Source organism: Eschrichtius robustus, chromosome 9 (assembly GCF_028021215.1).
Source record: "Eschrichtius robustus isolate mEscRob2 chromosome 9, mEscRob2.pri, whole genome shotgun sequence".
Lineage (NCBI taxonomy): Eukaryota > Metazoa > Chordata > Mammalia > Artiodactyla > Eschrichtiidae > Eschrichtius > Eschrichtius robustus.
The window spans coordinates 48,360,111-48,382,070 of NC_090832.1; the positions used below are offsets into that span (position 1 = coordinate 48,360,111).

General features: G+C 39.9%; 1 pseudogene; it reads left to right on the forward strand.

The window, feature by feature from the left end:
• Nucleotides 1-18,274: 18,274 nt before the first annotated feature.
• On the forward strand, nt 18,275-19,133 carry LOC137769375 (nucleophosmin-like; annotated as a pseudogene).
• Nucleotides 19,134-21,960: the final 2,827 nt, after the last annotated feature.

A 21,960-nucleotide genomic window follows, 5' to 3' on the forward strand; every position in this document is an offset into this window, starting at 1 on the left:
AACAATAAATGCTGGAGAAGGTGTGGAGAAAAGGGAACCCTCTTGCACTGTTGGTGGGAATGTCAATTGATACAGCCACTATGGAGAACAGTATGGAGGTGCCTTATAAAACTAAAAATAGAACTACCATACGACCCAGCAATCCCACTACTGGGCATATACCCTGAGAAAACCATAATTCAAAGAGTCATGTACCACAATGTTCATTGCAGCTCTATTTACAGTAGCCAGGACACGGAAGCAACCTAAGTGTCCATTGACAGATGCATGGATAAAGAAGATGTGGCACATATATACAATGGAATATTACTCAGCCATAAAAAGAAACGAAATTGAGTTATTTGTAGTGAGGTGGATGGACTTAGAGTCTGTCGTACAGAGTGAAGTAAGTCAGAAAGAGAAAAACAAATACCATATGTTAACACATATATATGGAATCTAAAAAAAAAAAATGGTTCTGAAGAACCTAGGGGCAGGACAGGAATAAAGACGCAGATGTAGAGAATGGACTTGAGGACACGGGGAGGGGGAAGGGTAAGCTGGGACAAAGTGAGAGAGTGGCATGGACATATATACACTACCAAATGTAAAATAGGTAGCTAGTGGGAAGCAGCCGCATAGCACAGGGAGATCAGCTCGGTGCTTTGTGACCACCTAGAGGGGTGGGATAGGGAAGGTGGGAGGGAGATGCAAGAGGGAGGAGATATGAGGATATATGTATATATAGAGCTGATTCACTTTGTTACATAGCAGAAACTAACACACCATTGTAAAGCAATTAGACTTCAATAAAGATGTTTTAAAAAAATTTTTTTAATAAATAAATAAATAAAGTGGGTTTCTTGCAGGAAAAAATAAAAATCTGCCTGCCAATGCAGGGGACATGGGTTCAAGCCCTGGTCCAGGAAGATCCCACATGCTGCAGAGCAACTAAGCCCGTGCGCCACAACTACTGAGCCTGCGCTCTAGAGCCCGCAAGCCACAACTACTGAGCCCACGCGCCACAACTACTGAAGCCTGTGTGCCTAAAGCCCGAGCTCCGCAACAAGAGAAACCACCGCAATGAGAAGCCTGCGCACCACAATGAAGAGTAGCCCCCACTCGCCACAACTAGAGAAAGCCTGCGCACAGCAGCCAAGACCAAATGCAGCCGAAAAATAAATAAATTTAAAAAAAAACCAACAAGGCATCAATGTAGCTTATGTTCAACAAATACATTTTCAGCTGAGACTGAATTGTAGCTTTGGAATAGAAATAACTTAGACAAAGAGTATTTGACTCAAAATATAGAAGGCTTGATGATAGCAAATTGGCCCATCACAACTAACATTTTTAGCCATGTTTCCTTACAAGGTCTCAAAACATTTTACCAAGAGTTTTCATTTCTTAATTTCAAAAGCATTGCTGTGCTCACTTAGCAGTGCTCACTTAGCAGATGAATAAACTGAAGAATAAAAATTCCTTTGTTTGGTCCTCCAGTCGCATATGAAAAGTCAAAGACCAAAGGAAAGTGACTCTTTGAGCATATCTTCCTTCAAATCCAAATCATACAGGTAGGTATTCTGTCCTACAAATTAGTCCTACAAAGACTATAAAGAAAAATAGCAGTGATCTTTCTCACCCTTGCCCATACCCGGTCCTGCTTTCCAATGGCACCCAGTTTTTAATCTTTTAACTATTTCCTCTAGTATTCATTCACGTTTTAAAATAAGATACGCATGCTGCTATTCTTAGTTTATGAATTTTACATGGTAACCTATTGGTTCCCTATGGTGGAAATTGAAGACTCTATCTCTTGAGCTCACTGGCAAGATTAAATTTACACAAAGAAGTCAGAATATGAAGAAGAAAGAAAATTTGAGGAGAATTCTTTGAAGAAATTTATGCTGTGATAACCAGTTCTTTCTCCGCCAAAAGGGCAGGGATGGAATGTCAGTTTCAACTTCCTTAGCTTCAAGTCCGAAGAAAATGGGCTTCAAAGTGACCACCAGAGGGAATCACACGTCGTCCCCTAGTGGAACACAGTAGAAATGTCTCTAACTCCTGCCCAGGAAATCTTGAAGGAAAGAGAAGCCAGTAGGCTGCTTTGGTGACAAGACAGAGAGAAAGCTGGGTCTGTGTTGAGAACTGTGCTTCCCTCTGATGGTGGGTCAAACATCTGTGAAACTCAGGATCCAGATGTAGAACCTATAGAGTGTATGGCGGACACAACCTAAGATGACCTCCAATGAGTCACAATCCCATAGAATTCCCTCCTCTAGAATATGCGCAGAACCTCTGACTGGCCTCTAGCTGATAGAACATGGCAAAAGTGATTGGATGTCGCTTCTTTGATTATGCTACATTGTGTGGTGAAGTGTTGGAGTGTCCCTCCCTTGATCAGGCAAAGAGGATGGGATAGTCACTTGTGTCACATTGCATTCCATTGCATAAGACTTCCTCTTTGCAACCAGGCTAGAGATTCAACTTCTGTCTTTGAAAGAGTAGTTGCCATGCTGTCAAAGCACCTTGAGAGGGAATATGACAGAGAACTGCATGTTCTAGGAGCTAAGAGCAGTCCCTGGTTGATGACCAGCAAGAAAACATGGACCCCAATCCTACAACCACTAGGAAATGAGTTCTGCCATCAATCTCATGAGCTTGGAAGAGGACCCTGAGCTCCAGAAAGAAATGCATCCCATGTGAACTTTGACTGTAGCCTTGTGAGACCTTAAGCAGAGAACCCAGCTAAGTTGTGCCCAGACTCCTGACCCACGGAAACTGAGATAAGAAATGTGTGTGGGGCTTCCCTGGTGGTGCAGTGGTTGAGAATCTGCCTGCCAATGCAGGGGACACGGGTTCGAGCCCTGGTCTGGAAATATCCCACATGCCGCGGAGCAACTGGGCCCGTGAGCCACAACTACTGAGCCTGCGCGTCTGGAGCCTGTGCTCCGCAACAAGAGAGGCCGCGACAGTGAGAGGCCCGTGCATCGCGATGAAGAGTGGCCCCGGCTCGCCGTAACTAGAGAAAGCCCTCGCACAGAAACTAAGACCCAACACAGCCAAACATAAATTAATTAATTAACTAAAAAAAAAGAAAATGTGTGTGATTTCAAGCCACTAAGTTTCTGGTAATTTTTTTATGCAACAAAATAAAACGAGTACAATCGAAATGCTGTTCTGAGGTAATATCAGAAAGGATCCTGCCCAGAGCACAAAAAGACCTCTGACAACAGGAATCCATGGAGTGATCATCTAAAACCAGAAGCTGATTGAGGGTTGGGAGTGGCCTGTCGAAGGACAATATGCACTGCCCATAACAAAGAGGTACCTGATGATGGGAGCCTCCAAAGAACTCACAGGTCAGGGGAGAAGAAGTGAACTGTCTGACAAGTCTAGAGAGCACACAGCCACCGTAAACAAAGAATGCTCTTAACAGGGCCTAATCCACAAATAGCACATTGAGTGGCCTATCAACGGAATCCTTGCCTGACCTAGGAATGAGCCTTCCTAGCACCGTGAGACAAATTGGTCATGAACTGCCTCCTAAACCTGGGTCAAATTTATGACCAGTAAGGGGCACTGTAAACAAAGAATGTTCCCTGCCATTGCAGTTCTACGAAGATCAAATCATTAGCCACTGCAGTTACTGACCTACAAATACACCCTGAAAGGAATTCAGGGTGAAGTATTCTGTCTTTTGGATATATGGGCCCCTAGGTAGTTAAAATGAACATCTAAGGAAGAATTTCAATGACCCCAGATTCTTGCATCTCCCCATACATAGAAAAGCACTAAAAGCATTGAGATGTCCGATCCTCATGACTAGCAGTAACCTTTCACTGAGATCTTGAATGCATGTATATATACTGGCTCCTCCTATACCTCTTTGGAACAGTTTCTCAGAGCTACCTGAGAGGCTGTCTTCTGTCTCCTAGGCTATAGTCTTCAGTAAGACACTGAATAAACTTGACTCACAGCTCTTAATGTTGTGTTTTATTCAAGTTGAAACCACCAAGGTCCAGGGCAAATTCCCCATTTCCTGACCCATAGTGGGTTAGTAAAACAGCTATCCAGAGAGGGAAAAGTCCTGATTTATAACACTTGCCAATTTCTGTGGTGTAAACATATCCACCATGACTGATTTCAAGCTACCAATAGCTTAACAATCTTCTCCTAATTTTCCTGATATTTAACAACTGGCTCTTGGGAGCCAGTGCTCTAATACACCAGGGCTGCCTCTACTTCCTCCACCCTCGAGGGATCAGCCAGCCTCCAGGAGTAGGGGCTGAGGCGAGAGAACAGAAGTCTCGCCTTCAACAATAGGTTTTCAGTCAGGGGGAGGGTGAGAAGAGACTTAACCTTGATTGGAGATTGATGTGTTGGTTCATACCTCAGACTGGACTGTTAGAAAGTTGAGACTCCATGTTCATGACTTAAGAAGATGTAGAACTGCCTATTTTACATGGGTGAATGAAAGGTCGTGGGACCTGCCCAGATTTTCATATACATACTCACATGCGCACACACACACCCACATATATAATGTGCCAACAAAATATGTAAATTAATTATCTCTGTAGGTTAACTAACCAAGATAGAGATAAAAATTGCAGAGCTACCATTTTCTTTCTTTCTTTTAAAACTATTTCCTAATATTCCCCTCTTTTCTCAAAATGCCTTTCTAAATGAGATGGCTCATAAATTCCAAAGTTCTAAATAGACGAATGAATGATTAAATGACTAAAGTAGATTTCCTAATGTGTTTGTCTGTTTAAAAGTGCTTTCACCATCTCAGGAAGCCCCCTGCTTAAATGCTCATTCAGTTAAGGCATGCACAAAGGTGCTCTGCTATGAGGCATCTCGGGAGATGTCAGGAAAAAAAACCATCTGATTTTAAAAGCAGTGCGATGTGAGTGGCTTTTCATACCTAAATGGACCTGACAGCTAAGTGTGGCTAACATGAATATCTGCTTCAGGAAACTCAGAGTACAGGAGAGGAAACGACACTTCAACCTTGGGTGGAGCTAGACCTCTGGGGCCAAGATGAATCTGTCTGCACTGTTTCTCCTGGATTTCCACTCACAGGTCCTTGGGTGAGGCATCTGGGAGCAGTTTGTACAGTTGTCATGGGTTACCCTCCTTTGAGAATATTCTCCAAGGGACTGAAGCCCCAAAATTTCCCAAGTATACTAAGTTCTGGAAGAATATCATTTTGAGTCTTACATCAAAGAGCAAGACATGAGTTGCCCATACAGCTATTCTTTGTACACACTATTATGGTACTTCTCAAACTGAACTCTTGCCTCCATTGATTCTGTTCAAGTGAAACTAGCAAACCATGCTTAATAGAAAGAGCCCAAAAGTAAAGAGTCTCTTTGACATATTTATATCTTCATAGAATTTTTGGACTATCCTTGCTCTCAGCTGGTGACCTTAATTCTCACTTCACAGGGAAAATAGAAGCAATGAGAAGAAAATTTCCACAGGCATCTACTAAAGTATCTACCTACATTCTCTGCATACTCACCTCTTCCATGGATGAAATTTCCATTCTCCAAAGTGTCAGCCCCTCTCTGTGTGTACTACATCCCATCCCTCTTGCCTAATCAAGGATGTCGACCTACCAGTTCTCTCTATCTCCTACACCATTATTTTTCACTGTCTGTTGGATCATTTCTATCAGGATGCAAACATGCTATTATGTGTTCCATCTTAAAAAGGAAAAAAAAAGCACTTGTTCTGACCCTACTTTCCCTACCAATGCCCTTCCTTCATTCCCCTTTGCAGCAAATTGCCTGGCTATTCTCTTGTTCCTTTTCTCCATCCTGTCTTGAATCCATTCGGTCAGGCTTTTGCCCTCACCCCTCCACTGAGACTGCTCTTGACAAAGTCGTAATTTCCATGCTACTAAATCCAGTGGTCAATTCTCATTGACTGTCTGTCAACTCAGCATGTGACAAGGTTGATCACTCACTCCTCTTTTTTTTTTTTTTTTAAGGTATATTGTGGTCTGTACTTTTTTTAAAATAAATTTATTTATTTATTTATTTTTGGCTATGTTGGGTCTTCGTTGCTGCACACGGGCTTTCTCTAGTTGCAGTGAGCAGGGGCTCACTTTGTTGTGGTGCATGGGCTCCTCACTGCGGTGGCTTCTCTTTGTTGCGGAGCATGGGCTCTAGGCGTGCAGGCTTCAGTAGTTGCGGCACGGGGGCTCAGTAGTTGTGGTTCACAGGCTCTAGAGCGCAGGCTCAGTGGTTGTGGTGCATGGGCTTAGTTGCTCCGCAGCATGTGGGATCTTCCTGGACCAGGGCTCGAACCCATGTCCCTGCACTGGCAGGCAGTTAGTTTACGTGGTTTCCAGGATGACACACTCCCAGTTTTCCTTCTTCCTCACTGCTCACTCTTTCCCTGTCTCCTGAATTGGTTCTTCTAATTCTCCCTGAAGATTAGTGGTGGAGAGCGCCAAGCTCAGTCCTTGGCCTCTTCTCTTCTCCATCTACCCTCACTCCCTTAGTGATCTCATCAGGTCCCCTGACTTCCTCATTATTTATATGCTGATGACTTCCAAATGTTGATCTTCACTTTGGACCTCTCTCCCAAATTCTAGACTCGTATAGCCAACTGCTTCCTTCATATCTTCAGTAGGATGTCTAACCTCTCAAATTTAACATATCCAAAACTGAGCTCCTGAGTTCCCAAAACCTGTTCCAGCTGCAGCCTTCTCCACCTCATCTGGGGAAAACTCCATCCTTCTATTTTCTCAGGCCAAAAACTTTAGCGTTATCCTTGATTCTTCTCTTTCCCCGATACATACAACCAGTCGGAAGATCGTACTGGCTTTATCTTCAGACTCTGACCACTTCTTACCATGCCCCCTACTCCCTGATGGTCCACGCACTGTCCTGTCTCATCTGAATTACTACAATGGCCTTCTATAAGTCTCCCAGCATCCATTATTGCCCTCTAGTGTCTTTTGCAATATAACAGCCATTAATTTGAAACATAAACTCTGTTATCTCCTGCAAGGCAGTTGCCTCAAAGGAGGCCACTGCAGAGTCTTCAGGCTGAAAGATACTAGCTTCCTTAGTCACAGAGGAATAGATGCTTCTACTGACAAAGTAAGCAGAGTTTCGAGGTACATTCTACAGCTACATTAGCTTCTACATGTTCCCATCCCTATTTTCAGGGTCCATTACTTCGAAATGAATACCGTCACTTCAACATAAGAGATCCTGAAAGGTTTTGAATTCAATTTACTGCTTCAGGTTACCACCATACTGACTATGTTGCATAGGTTTCAATATACAGTGTTTTTCTTGTCACTACTTTTTCCCTAGTTTGTAATTGGGTTTGACATCCTTGTTACACCAAGAGTTCTTTGAAAGACTGCTTTTAAATTTCTAAATGCATACATATTTTTAAAAACGATTCTACTCTTGTTAATGCCTACTTTTGTTGCACCTATGTGAGACAGTATGTTATGCATGGTTTCTTCTTTCTTCAATGTATAAGGATTTCATATGTGCTCTAATACATGGACAGTGAGTATATCTATTTCCTGTGTGCTTGAAAAACGACTGTATTCTCTACTTTTACATCTGGTTAATATGTTAATTTTGTTTATCAAATTCCCTCTAGCCTTTCATATTTTGTATTGACTTGATTTGTCAATTTCTGACAAAGGTACATTAAGGTTTATACCTTTGAATCTATAAAAACAAAACAGAGGGGAGAAAAATACCTGTAGTTGCTCCCATCACATGCAGAGAAAAAACCCAAGTCTTTACAGCAGCTGCAAAGCCCCTGCTGCCTCATCACGTCTCTGGCCTCTTTTCCTATTTTTCTTCTCCTCCTCCCTCACTTTTAGCTCCATTCCAGCCAGAAGCCTCTTTGCTGCTCCCCCAACATGACCTTTGCTCTGAGTGTTCCCTCTGCCTGGAATGCTCTTCCCCAGGATCCACCCAGCTAACTCCCTCACCGCCTTCAAATCTTTGCTCAAATCTCACCACTTCAATGAGAGCTACCCTCTCACCTTATTTAATATACAACTGTTCCCACCCCCAATTGGCAGTTTCAATCCCCCTTACCCTGCTCTATTTTTTCTCTTTTTCATAGCATTTATATCACCTTTTAACATACTATGTAAATTACTTATTTTGCTTATTCTTTATTGTCTATCTTCCCTACTTGAAAGTAAACTGTGAGAGACAGATGTTTGCCTGTTTTGTCAACTAGTTTATTCCAGAACCCTAGAACTGTGCCTGGCACATGGTAAAGACTTTGTAAACATCTGATAAATGAATGCCCTATCCTTAGATGGAGGCTTTCATTTTCGTCATTCTTTCTGAGAACATTCATTGCATTGCGAGACCTTTCTCAACTCTCTACTGGGAAAAATAAATAAGATTGTATTTGTGTTCCAGTAGGTCATTAGCAATAGGTCTTGTTATGAGATCAGATCACAGTACAACTATTTGCCAGTTATTTAATTTAAAAGGGTAGTAATTTAGTTAATATAAATGTATGTTACTGTTACCCAAAAGACTACCCATGGCCAGCATTTCTTAACTCTTTTTGGCTTACTGTTCTCATTAAGAATCCCCAGAAAAAATGTACGTATATTTTTTTTTCTTCAATTTCAGAGAGTCTAAGAAACCCCTGACACTTCCTCATGAATCTCTAGGCATTCACAGACCTCTGTAAAAGGCTCCATGCACACATAACACTCACAGAGACATGTACGAACACTTTGGATATAATTTACATGGACTCTCTGATTTCAATCTTTTTTTCCAGTACATCTTATTTTTAACTTTTCCCTACATCTTACCAAGTTGGTTTTTTGGTTTTTTTTTTTTTTTTCTGTTTATTGAAATAACTTTAGGGTGTTTCAGTTTCACAAAAAGCTTGCAAGTAAAGGACAACCACATGAAAATCCTGCTGGAAAGATATCGTGTAAATTTCCACTTCAAAGTGAATGAAATGCAAAATGAAGATGTGGAAATAATTTCCTGGCCCATAAATATTTAATAAGCTTTCAGGTTGATGGGTGTCAAGTGGCAAACTTATAATGTACTGTGCTTAGAAATAAAATACACAGTCTCATGAAGTTCTTTGTGTGACAAACCATTCAATCTACCAGTTATATTCCTTATACTCAGAATCATTTATGCCTTATTAGTTAGTATATTCTTAATTATAATTATAAAATGCAGTTCTGGTTGTGGTCTCTGAGCAATTTTTACTATAAAAAGTTTAAAAGTCTATAGGGGAAATGGCATAGGCAGGCTCTGTTTGCAAAACCACAGACAAGTGGTTTTGCAATATCTGAAGTTTATGAGGCTCTCCTGTGCCACTTTACAATTATGTGTTGTAGTTTCCCTGACTCAACCACAGTCCTATTGAACTAGAATCTCCCAGGTGGTGCCCAGGCACGTACTTTTGAAAAACTTCCAGATGAGTTTTTCAAGACAAGTTGAGAAGCCCTGCACAGGCCGTGAGATGTTTTTGTTTGTTTGTTTGTTTAGTTTTTATTTTGGGGTAGTATTTGATTTATAGAAAAGTTGCTATAAAATCGAACAGAGTGTTCCCATATACTTTCATCCAGCTTCTCCTAATCTTAATATTTTACAAACCCATGGATCATTTGTCAAAACTAAGAAATTAACATTAATACATTACCTTTATTTAAGCTACAGACTTCATTTGGATTTCACCAGTTTTTCCACTAATGTTCTTTCTCTGTCCCAGGATCCAAGGGACCACATTGCATTTAAGCATCATGTCTCCTTAGTCTCCTCTATCTGTGAAAGTTTCTTAGTCTTTCTTGTTTTTCATGACCTTGACACTTTTGAAGAGTACTGGTCAGATATTTTGTAGAACAACCCTGAATTTTAGTTTATCTGTTGTTTTCTCATGATTTGGGGGAAGAATACCCCAGAGGTGATGTGCCCCACTCATCCCCTCATAAGGGGGAACATGATGTTAAAATCACTAATCACTGGTGTGGTGATCACATGGTTAAGGTGCTGTCTGCTAGTTTTCTCCACTGTACAGGGACAAGTTTTCCCTTTTCGTCTAACAACATTCATTAGAGGAGTGGCACTAAGTCTAGCTTACACTAAAGGAGAAGAGAATTAAGCTCTACCCCCCCAGAGAGGGGAGTGGTATCTACATAAATTATTTGGAATTCTTCTGTAAGAACGATTTGCCTCTTCTCCCCCATTTATTTATTTATTCAACCATTTATTTATGTTAGTATAAAAGTAGGATTTTAAAAAAAATTATTCGGGTTATAATTCAATTCTCTCTCTCTCTCTCTTTTTTTTTTTTTGCTCAAATTGTTTCACCTTTTAGCATTTCAAGCTCTTTCAAGTTGGTTCCTATGTCCTTTTGACATGCTCCATCTTTTTTTTTAAAATGCATTTCCTCTCAATCTGGCACTACGCGTGCTCCAGGATCATCTTTGATTTTCTGTGACCCAGGACTAGAATCAGATATTTCTCCAAGGAGCTTTGGTTCCTAATGTTGGAAAATGACTTCTGGAAACTGAGTCCAGGTGCTGGTGTGCTTGTTGCTACTGAGATTTCACTGCTTCTTGGCCCTCTCAAAGGACAGAGCTAGGAAATATATACATGTGCACTAACCCATGTACACACACATATCAATAATTGTTTTGTATCAGTCTATCTGTTCAAATATTAAATTAAACATGCGTTTGTACTGATGTTTCCAGCTCTAATCTACCACCAGGTTTATTTCAGCCTTCCCCACTTGCGTATTTGTAACTTCTGTCCCTCGCAGTGAGAAACCTGACTCTCATTATCTGAAATTTATTTACATATTTCTTTATTGCTTGTATACTTGTAAAGCAGTTTCACAATTGCCAACCCATAACCCTGTAAAAAATGAATTTACCAACAAGAGTACAGTGTTTATGTATAGTTCTTTTCATTTTTAGCTTTATAGCATCTAGTAAAAGCACTATTTTCCAAAGTTACTTAGGTCAGCCCTTTTTCACTCCATCAGTTTGTTTTTAAATAATAATTTTGCCTTGTCATGCAAGTAACATATTCTTGTTGTAGAGATAAGAGCAAGCAAAAAAAGAAAATACAACTCATCCAATACCATGACTTAGCAATAACAAGATAACCACAGCTTACATTTTGGTGGACTGTGTGTATGTGTGTTATTTTTACTAATATTGAAATTATTCTTTATATTCTTTTGTATGATTTTTTTTTATCTAATATTATGGATCCTTAAGGAAGTATAAGTTTATAGACAGAAGCATCTGCCATTAAGATTCATGTTACAAAGGCCACTCTGGTGGCATGGAGAGAACACAGTGGAGGTGAAGGGAAGGAAGGAGATATTGAAATCAGAAACAGTAGTTAGGCAGACAGAATTACCTAGACCGAGAGATGATATATGACATATTTAGAGTAACAGTGGGAATAGCTGGATTTGAGAGGCATTCAGGATAGAATTGCCAGGATTTTAGCAAATGATTGGATACTGGAGTGAGGCAGAAAGAAGAGTTGAAGACATCTGACATTTTAAGATGAAATGGACCCATAAGCAGTGATGACATTTATCAATGTCCATGAAGAACACAAAGCAAAGGATGGGTTTTACAGAGAAGGTGATAGTTTTATTATTATACGTATTGAGTTTGAGATGCTTCAGGTCTTCCAGCTGGAGCAGGTCAAAGATTAGTTGGAAGTTTGTGTCTGGTGCTCAGATAAGAGGATCAAGCTGGAGGCAGAACTTGTAGAGAAAATACTGGAGTTCACACCAAGAGATTGGGTGAAATCAATCAGGGTGATGTGGAAAGCTGAAGAAAAGAACAACAAACAGAGTTGGAAATTTAGATAACATTTAATATTTGGTCAAAGGAAGAGGAATCAGCAAAGGAAAGAGAAGAAAGGGAAAAGTGGTCCAAGAGCTAAGAAGAGAACCAAAGGTGAGTTGTATCTAGAAAGTAAGAAGTGTGCAGCGTTCAGAGAATGGAGTGGTCAACTGTGCCAGTGCTGCAGTCACAAAGATGAGGAGGTTTCCAAGGACTGAAGGAGGCAAGGACATTGAAGTAACACGTGTCAACTCTCCTTCCAAGAATGTGAAGGTGAAAAAAAGCAGAATCACAGAGTGGTATCTTGAGGAGAATTTAGGGTAGATGAGAGGCATTGTTTCCTTTCTTTCTCTCCTTATTAGGACTGGGGACACTGACAGGGCAAAGGTTGGAGGTGAGGAGGCTCTCCAAAGTCTGACGGCCAAGTGGGTCTCCTGTCCTTTAAGTTACCCTTATAGCCCAAAGGCCTAGTGAGGAGTTACTGCCAAATGTGAAGAAAGTAGAAATTCTTAGTGTGGGTTATGTGAGGGCAGGGCTGACAAAAAATATTCTGAGTCTTCACTGTTTATACACACACAAGGAGAAGGCCAAAAGAAATAATAAAAAAGATTACTTGTTTAAAATGGTGTTTGGGAGAGTTATTGTATAACACAGTTAAAGCTACAGTTAGAAATTCTGGGATTCCTTGAAGAAAACCATAGTAACACAATTTTGTGCTTTTTACCCATGATGTGGTTTTTAAACTCAGTCAATCTACAATGCTCAAGTGGTTCAAGAACAATAATACAATGTGTTTCCTGAGGGTTTCAGATATGTAAAGACCTTGAGCATGAGTGGAACTCCAGTGAACCACTATAATACTGTGAGAAAAATCTAAGCCTCAAAAGAAAAATCTACATTTCATTGCTTGTGTGGGAGTAAATGTTTTAGATTTGTCTAAACAAACAATTTCAACTTATTTATTTATGCTACATTTTATAGAAGAATCCACTGAAAACATAAACAACCCTGAACTGAAATATGGGCTGCTTATTTATTGAATGGCTCTTTTTAAAGATAATAATCATGTGAGTCACAGAAGTTAACTGTTCCCTTTTGTAACACAAGGTGGAATTTCTTTTTATGTGAACAAAGATACAATTATTTACAAGTAAAATAAAAAGAATTTCTTTTTAATTTTTGAAATTAAGAACACAGATTTATATCAAACTTTGACTGAATACAGATAGAAATTCTACTCTATGCTCTGCACGTACTATACCACTCTACTCTACTCTAGACTTATTACAATGTAAGTATATTCTGAAGAAGAGCCTTCATGGTGAGGAGTGAGAAATAGAGCCATGAGTGCCAACCACGTTGCCAAATGGCAAGTCTGTTCTGTTGCCAAATGGCAAGTCACTTGCTATCTCTGGATTTTGATCAGAGCACATTTTGCCAATTCTCTGATTCCACGCTCCTATATGAAACATGTAATTCCATTCTCGCCTCTGGAAATCAGAGAGGTAAAATCTTCTGATGGGGTGACTAAGGCAAAAAGAAACTCATTGACTTACTGAAGACAAAGAACAAAGACATCAAAAGAACCAGAAGTAAGATAGAAAGTCTCAGTTCACACCAGCATAGTACAGTGGCTAACAGCACAGGCTCGGGATTGGGACTGCCTGAGCTGGAGCCCTAGGTAAGTCATTTACCCTCAATATCCCCATCCTAAAAATGGGCTAAAAATAGACCTAGTGCTTAGGGTTGTTGTGAGAGTTGAAGAGTTAGAATAAGAAAAATGCTTAAAACAGTACCTACTGCATGTAAAAGACTCAAGAAATGTTAGTTATTCATATTATTTGCACTACCTTCCTCATATTTAGCCTTCAAGGGCTTGAATTTCTTAGTCAAACACAATGTAAATTAAACTACTCCTCAAAAACTCACTCAACCAGGGCCAGACCCAAGTATTAAGTGGCCTGAAGATTACACAATTTGGGAGGCCATTTTTAAGATTACGCAATCTGGGAGAATTATGAATTATGAATGCAGCAGAGGCCCCTGTCAGAACACAGGCATTTGAGGAGCTTGAAGTGTAAGCATCATCAGCCTCCTCTTCTATCCATCCTCCTCTGCTCTCCACCATCACATCATAGAATACAGCATGTTGCTTTGACTTGGAAACTCTCTCTTGTTGTAAAACAGAACAAACGTAGGAATTCTACAAATCAGCCACAGCCTAGTCCTGACTCCACTGAGAGGTTCTTGGATCCCCTACAACTCACAGCTGAGAGACCCACAGAATGTTTGAAGTTGGAAGAGACCAACTGGATGTTTTATTACAAAAGCATGCTTTACGTGCAGGTCCAGAGGCCAGTTCTGTAACTGCTGGGTCCTGACATCCAGGAGGAGCAGATGGGGATGGTGAGGCTGCCAAAGAGCAGGGCCCCAAGCAGCTGCACGTGGCGTGTGTTGAGAGCCAGCTTTCTCAGACAATGCTCGAGATGGCTCAAGTTACCCAATGCCTGAGTGAAGTGAGCTGTTATTTATTCTAAAAGAATAGAGCTGAGGAGGGAAAAGAAGAGGATGAGGGTAAAAGAGAAAGAAAGCAAAAGAGGTTTCCTGCTTGTCCTCTCAAAAGGCAGTGAGACATTTTCCTTAAAGGCTTCACTCTGACCGGACAACCCTCCCTTGAATACTTCACTATAAGGCAGTGAAGGGAGAGCCGGGCAGTGGGAGAGCAGGAGCATTTGAAGGCAAACAACTAGGGAGAGAGTTTTCTTTTCTTTCTTTCTTTTTTTTTAAAATTTTCCTAGCAAACCATCCCAAACCCCTGCAGTTATCATTATTTATCTACACTAAGCAAGCTTAATCATGAATATACTAATAGAATTTCCTCTCCCTTGCGGGGGTCCAGGCAGGGGTAGTATTATGGAAGAAGAAAAAGAGGAATATTGGAATTATCTTTATAGCTCATCTGTAAAACTCCTTCTCTTTTGAAGAAGGCAGTACAGCTCAGTGATTAACATGGCTTGGCTCCATTTCTTTTCAGCTGCATCCTGGATAATAGGTAAACCTTTCTTAACCTTAGTTTCCTTGAATGTGAAATGGAGAGGAACACGGCACCTATCTCATGGGAGTGCTGGGGAGGCTGAATGAGACAAGACAAACCGAATTCCTAACAAGGCACCTATTAAGTGCTCTAAAAATGCAGCTATGACTATTTGACTATTAGGCGTGACTCGATATTTTCTTAATCCAACGTACCAATCACTTCACTGGTCAAAGGAAATATGATCCGAAGCTTTCTTGAAAGTAACAATTACTAAACCCTTCTTTCTTTTTCGTGATTGTTAACTTGTTGTTTCCCAAATTATAGCTTTGTTCTTTTAACTTTTAAAATATGAAAAATCACCAACCGAAGGCCTCTAAGTCGAACATTTCCACAGAACACTAGCTGTGGCTGAAACTGCTTTAAGAAATAATGCTCTCAATGAGAACACAATGTTTGGAAGCTAGTCATTAACATCTTATTAAAGCAGTACTATATGTTCAAGTTTCAGCCTTGAAACATATGTTCCAAACACAATGTTTGGAAACTTGTCATTAACATCTTATTAAAGTAGTACTATATGTTCAAGTTTCAGCCTTCCTTAAATCTATTCTTGGGAGGATACCCAGATCCTCGGATCTGTTGCAGAAGTAGAGAGTGAGGTCCTTGGCCCTGAGGAGTTTATCATTTATAGAGCAACTGGCTGTAGACAGAATCACGTAAATAAATGTAACAGAAGCACATAAGCAAATATTTATACATAGCTGAGCACAGCTGCTTAGGTTTACACAGGTGCAAAATAATATATCAGGGAAAGTATTTTTTAATGGTTATTACAGTACTTGGCAACTAGAATACAGAGCAATGTAAGTTTTGCAATTGCACAGAACTATATACACATGGTCTTCGTGGTTGCTAAAAAGTATGTGGAGCCTAAGGAAGCTCAGAGATTAGTGAAGAAGAAAGAAATTCCAAATTCAGGGAAGAGCAGGTACAATGAATTGGAAACGAGTGGGGCTGAATTGTTGCTGTTTTTGTTGTTGTTGTTGTTGACAGTTATTCGTGACTGATACTTGAACACTTCCACTGTGCCAGGAATAGGCTTTAAATGAATCTCACAACAATCCAAAGAGGTTGTGTCCTTGTTACTCACATTCCACAGATGAGGAAACTGAGGCTCAGGGAAATTCAGTGCCTTGACCAAAATGTGTGTTTTAAGTGTCAGCAAGTGCCGATGCTGGCATTTGAACCTGGATCTGTCTGATTTTAAACCTGCCCTCTTAAGCTATTACTCCACTTCCTTGCTGTCATGAACTGAAAAGAGTGGTAAAAGGGATCAGTGGAATAAAAGACTGTTAACTAAGCCCCTTAAAGCCCCAAATGAAGATCATGACAGGACAAGACTGTGTAGAAGAAAGAGGTGGTCGTGGGAAGAGGAGCCTTGGATGAGGAGAAGCCAGCAAGAGGGGCGCCAATGGCACACATCTATCTACCATCCAAAGCATTACTGACAAACTCTTCCTTTATTACTAAGCAAATTGTTTTTACCTGAAAACTTTAACTCCCTAACAAACATTGCAGCATCACAATACCACACAGTAAAAAGCAGGTCATCCCAAACATGCATATAGATAACCAGAGAAAGAGAGTACTGGTTATCCACTTGGTGACCTGGCCAATTGGTAAACGAACTGGAAAAATATCTGCTGCCTTAATAACTACTCCACGAAGTAACCTTCTCTCAATGAGTTCCTTGTACAGCATTCTCTGTTAACCTATCCATTAGGGTAAGAGTGAATCTCTCAGGAAGGATGCACCTAGACTCGGGTCCAGGCTCAAACACCTATTGGCTTTGTGACCCTAGACAAGCTTTGTAAGCGCTCTAGGCATCATCTCTAACATATGCCTAGTAGACCTATCCTAGGTTTATGGAGAGGATTAACTGAGATGATACACGTGAAACACTTAGTACAATGCTTAGCCCATAGTAAGTGCTCAAACATCTTAGCTGTTGTTATTAAAGATGTTATAAGACAGGTAAAGTGCTTTATAAGCTCTTCAAGGCAGTTAGAGGCATCCTTTCTCTTTGCTACTTAATTAGCAATGATATTCTTCTGTTGGGGATACAAAAATCTGCCATTTAGTGCCTCTGTATCAGGCAAGCACATTTCTGCTGTGGGTGGTACCACTTATTGATGTGGGATATAGATCTAATTAAGCGCGATACATTGGAACTCCAGGAGTCAAATCCTAGAGCTGCAGTGGTCCGGGGGTGGGGGTGGCACCACTGCTAATTGAACATTTCCTCTGGGGCTTTTTGTTTCCCTCTGGCTTCCTGTGAAGCTGCTCACTGGGTTCAAGCAGCCAGGGTTTGCAGTGCAGTTAAATGACGCCCCAGTTGCACAGTCGCACAAGGCTTTGTTTGGGTATTGTTCGGTCAAAATGATGTAGGAGCTGGGTGGTCGGGGGAGTGCAATCTACTGCAACTGTTCATCATTACCCAGATAAGCTTGAGAAGCCTCCCAATTAACCTTCATGTGTAATAAAGCCAATCAGTACCGAAAACAAGAATTTCTCATTTACTGAAATGATATTTGGCTTGTAATAGCTGTCTGGGAATGTTGAACCAGGTAGAAAACATGGAGAAAATCGCCCTCCACCCCGCAAATTTAAGCTTGGTGATTATTTAAAAAAAAAAAAAAGACCATGAATTTCATTTGGTAGCCTAAGCTGTTTTTGTCCTGATTTCAAGGTAAGAACAGAAATATATATTATGTCTTCTGCTGTAAAATAATATACTAAAACATACCTGCAACTTAAAACCTGATATAAATGTATGAGGCATATCAATGTTTTCCTAAGTTCCTGTGGCTTAAAAATCTAAATAGCAGAAATTAATTTGGAAACATATTTTCTTCACATATATGTTTCATCTTTTCAGAGAAACAAAACAGAGTAAAGAAAATGCAGCATTTATGTAAATAAGAGAAGGACACATCACTATAAAAATTAATATGGCCAGTCAAACGATACCATTTTTTGAGATCTTGCTGTGTCCACATTACTGTGCTATACTGGAGGGTCAATATAATATTAAGGGTGAGAAGAATAAACCTCACTAATTTTGTGTCTAATAGGCCCTCAAATGTTTATTGAAATGAATTCAATTTAACTTCATTGAATTGATTTATACTGACTTGAATTAGGACAATTATAACACACTGTCACTTTACTTAAATCTCTAATCTAGCCAAGGAATTAAATATAAATGCATGAAATTTTAAATAATGCAAATAATGAATAACAATACATGACTATAATTTTTTTAAATAATGGCTATTCTCCAGAACAGTAGTTGTTTATCTCTGTCCACCTCCTCTCCCACCTAAACATGTGCCACCAACCTCATGGAAAACTCAATGGACGTGGGCATGGACCCTGAGGTCCCAGAACTATCTTTTTGGTTGTCAGCTAAAGGCTGACAAAGATTATCACTTTAAAGTGGATAATGATGAAAATGAGCACCAGTAATCTTTAAGAACAGTCAGTTTAGGGGCTGGTGCAAAGGATGAATTGCATACTGTTGAAGCAGAGGCAGTGAATTATGAAGGCAGTCCAATTAAAGTAACACTGGCAACTTTGAAAATGTCTGTATAGCCAACAGTTTCCCGTGAGAGCTTTGAAATTACACCATCTGTGATCTTACAGTTGAAGCGTGGTTGAGGGCCTGTGCATATTAGTGCACACACCTAGTAGCTGTGGAGGAAGATACAGATTCAGAAGATGAAGAGGAGGAGGATGCGAAACTCTTAAGTATATCTGGAAAACCTTTCTGCCCCTGTAAGAGATAGCAAGTTTCCACAGGAAAAAAAAGTAAAACTTGCTGCTGATGAAGATGACGACGATGACGATGTTGATTTTGGTAATGAGGAAGCTAAAGAAAATAGCTCCAGTAAAGAAATCTATATAAAATACTCCAGCCAAAAATGCACAAAAATCAAACCAGAATGGAAAAAACTTGAAACCTTCGACACCGAGATCAAAGGTCAAGAATCCTTAAAAAAAATAGGAAAGAACTCCTAAAACACCAAAAGAACCTAGTTCTATAGAAGACATTAAAGCAAAAATGCAAACAAGTATAGAAAAAGATTGTTCTCTTCCCAAAATGGAAGCCAAGTTCATCAATTATGTGAAGAATTCTTTCCAGATGACTGACCAGGAGTCTATTCAAGATCTCTGCAGTGGAAGTGGAGGAAGTCTCTTTAAGAAAATAGTTTAAATGGTTTGTTAAAATTTTCCGTCTTTTTCATTTCTGTAACAGTTGACATCTGGCAGCCCTTTTTATAATGCAGAATGAGAACTTTCCCTACCATTTCTGATAAATGTTGTCCAGGTTCCATTGCCAAGAATGTGTTGTCCAAAATGCCTGTTTAGTTTTTAAAGATGAAACGCCACCCTTTGCTTGGTTTTAAGTATGTATGGAATGTTATCATAGGGCATAGTAACAGTGGTGGTCAGACAAATGGAAATGGTAGGGAGACAAAAATATACATGTGAAATAAATTCAATATGTTAATAAAGTAAACAAATAAACAAGTATAATTAATAAATAATGGTAGACACACAGGAAGCTGCAAAAATGATACACAGAATCCCATGAATCCTTTACCCAGCTTCCATGGTGCCATTTTATATGACTGTAGTATAATATCAAAATCAGGGAACTGACATTGGTACCATACTGATAACCAGACTACAGACTTTATTTGGTTTTCCCCAGTTTTTGCCTGCCACTCAACTGTATGTGTACATGTGTGTGTGCTTATAATAGCATGTAGTTCTATGAGATTTAATCCCCTGTATAGATTTGTGTAACCACCACCACAATCAGGACACAGAACTATTCCCTCACTCCAAAGGGACTCCTTCAGTTTACCACTTTGTAATCTCACCCACCCCCAATCACAATCACTAATCTGTTCTCCATTTCTATTGCTTTGCCATTCTAAGAATGTTATGTAAGTAGAATCATATAGTATGTAACCTTTTGAGATTGGTTTTTTTCACTAAGCATAATGCCCCTGAGGTCCATCTAAGTTGTTCCATTTGTCAATAGCTTGTTCTTTTTTTATGGCTGAGTGGTATTCCATGATATGGACATACCAGTGTCTGTTTAACTATTCACCCATTAAAGGACATTTAGGTTGTTCCCAATTTAGGGCTATTACAATTAAAACTGCTATGAACATTCATGTATACATGTTTTTGTCAATCTAAGTTTCCATTTCTCTGGGATGAATGCCCGGGAGTACAAATATTGGGTTGGGGCTTCCCTGGTGGCGCAGTGGTGGAGAGTCTGCCTGCTAATGCAGGGGACACAGGTTCGAGCCCTGGTCTGGGAAGATCCCACATGCCGCGGAGCAAATGGGCCCGTGAGCCACAACTACTGAGCCCGCGCGTCTGCAGCCTGTGCTCTGCAGCAAGAGAGGCCGCAATAGTGAGAGGCCCGCGCACCGCAATGAAGAGTGGCCCCCGCTTGCCACAACTAGAGAAAGCCCTCGTACAGAAACGAAGACCCAACACAGCCAAAAAAAAAAAAAAAAAAAAAAATATTGGGTTGTATGGTAGTTGCATTGTTAGCTTTGAAGAAACTGCCACACATTCCCCCCAGCAGGTATATGAGAGATCCGGCTGCTTCACATGTTCTCCAGTATTTAGTTTCCTACTATTTTTCATTTTACCCATTTTGGAAGGTGTGTAGTAATATCTCATTTTGGTTTTAAATTTACTTTTCCTCAACACACAACTACAATTTGAGATGTCACATGAGAGTTAACTGATTGCCAAATTGTATGGACAATTTTTCTCTTCTATTTTGGTGGTTTTCAGTATTGACTTTATGTTAGAATCACCTGGGGAGATTTAAAACCAACTCCAAGCCCAAGCTATACCTCAGACCAATTAGATTTGAATCTCTCAGGGTAGACCCAGGCATCATTACTTATTTGTTAAAATTACCCCGATAATTATAATATGCAACCAAGGTTGAGAACAAATGTGGAATCTAATTTCTCCACAGACACCAGAAGTCTAATCATAAAGCTCTTTGCTGACTCCCCCATAAGCTGTGCTGCAGATAAAACCCAAGCTCATTGGCTCCTCCAAATCTTGCTCCCCGCCTTACCTCCAGCCCCAATAACCTCCATTTTCTGTCTACATTTTATGCTCTGGTAGTAACAAATTATCTGTAGCTTGCCACAGATATCACTGTGTTTCATGCAAAATTCCTGCAGTTAGAACCTGAGAATGTACATTTTTATCAAGCATTCTAAGTGATCCTGATGCACAATAATATTTGAAAGACTGTATTTCCACTAATTGCAAAGTGATTTACTGATTTTTTATTACTCTATTCTTCATTTATTCATTCATCCAAAAAATATTAATTGAGGACCTAATATGTAGAAGGCACTGGAGAGAATAACTTATGGTACAGTGATGGAAAGTCCTGGCAGACAAGTAAAAAATGCGACAAGTACCAGGGTGGGTAAGCACAGGGGTTTAGGGAGCTCACAGCAGTGGCACCCCACGCAGTTATAGTAGATGTAGCTTGAAACTTGAAGGATGAGTAGGAATTAGCCAGGCAAAGAGAGGCAAAGGAGAGGATACAGTTTTTCTGAAAGAGAAAATAATACGTTTAAAGGCTAACAATAGAATAACATGGCTTGTTCAGACAATTTTAAGATCTTTGGTATGGCTGGAGCAGGAAGGAAAAGGAATAAACATAGACGTCTAATATTCAAATATTTTAATCATATTACTTTAATGTCTCTAATAAAGTGATATCAATAAATAAGAATCAGTGGCTATGAATGGGTGAAGTCATTTTTCTTAAGCAAAGAGTAATTGCCAATTGCAACTTGAAGGGCTTTTGAAGATTCAATTGGAAATAGCCTTCACCTCATTAAACTCTATTAACAGCATTTTTTTAAGCTTCTGACCCTGCCCAAGAGTAGTTGACCTCAACTTCAGGGTCAAGAGATTTGCTTCGAGCACTTATTTCAGACCCTAAATGTTATGGGAACTAAGTACT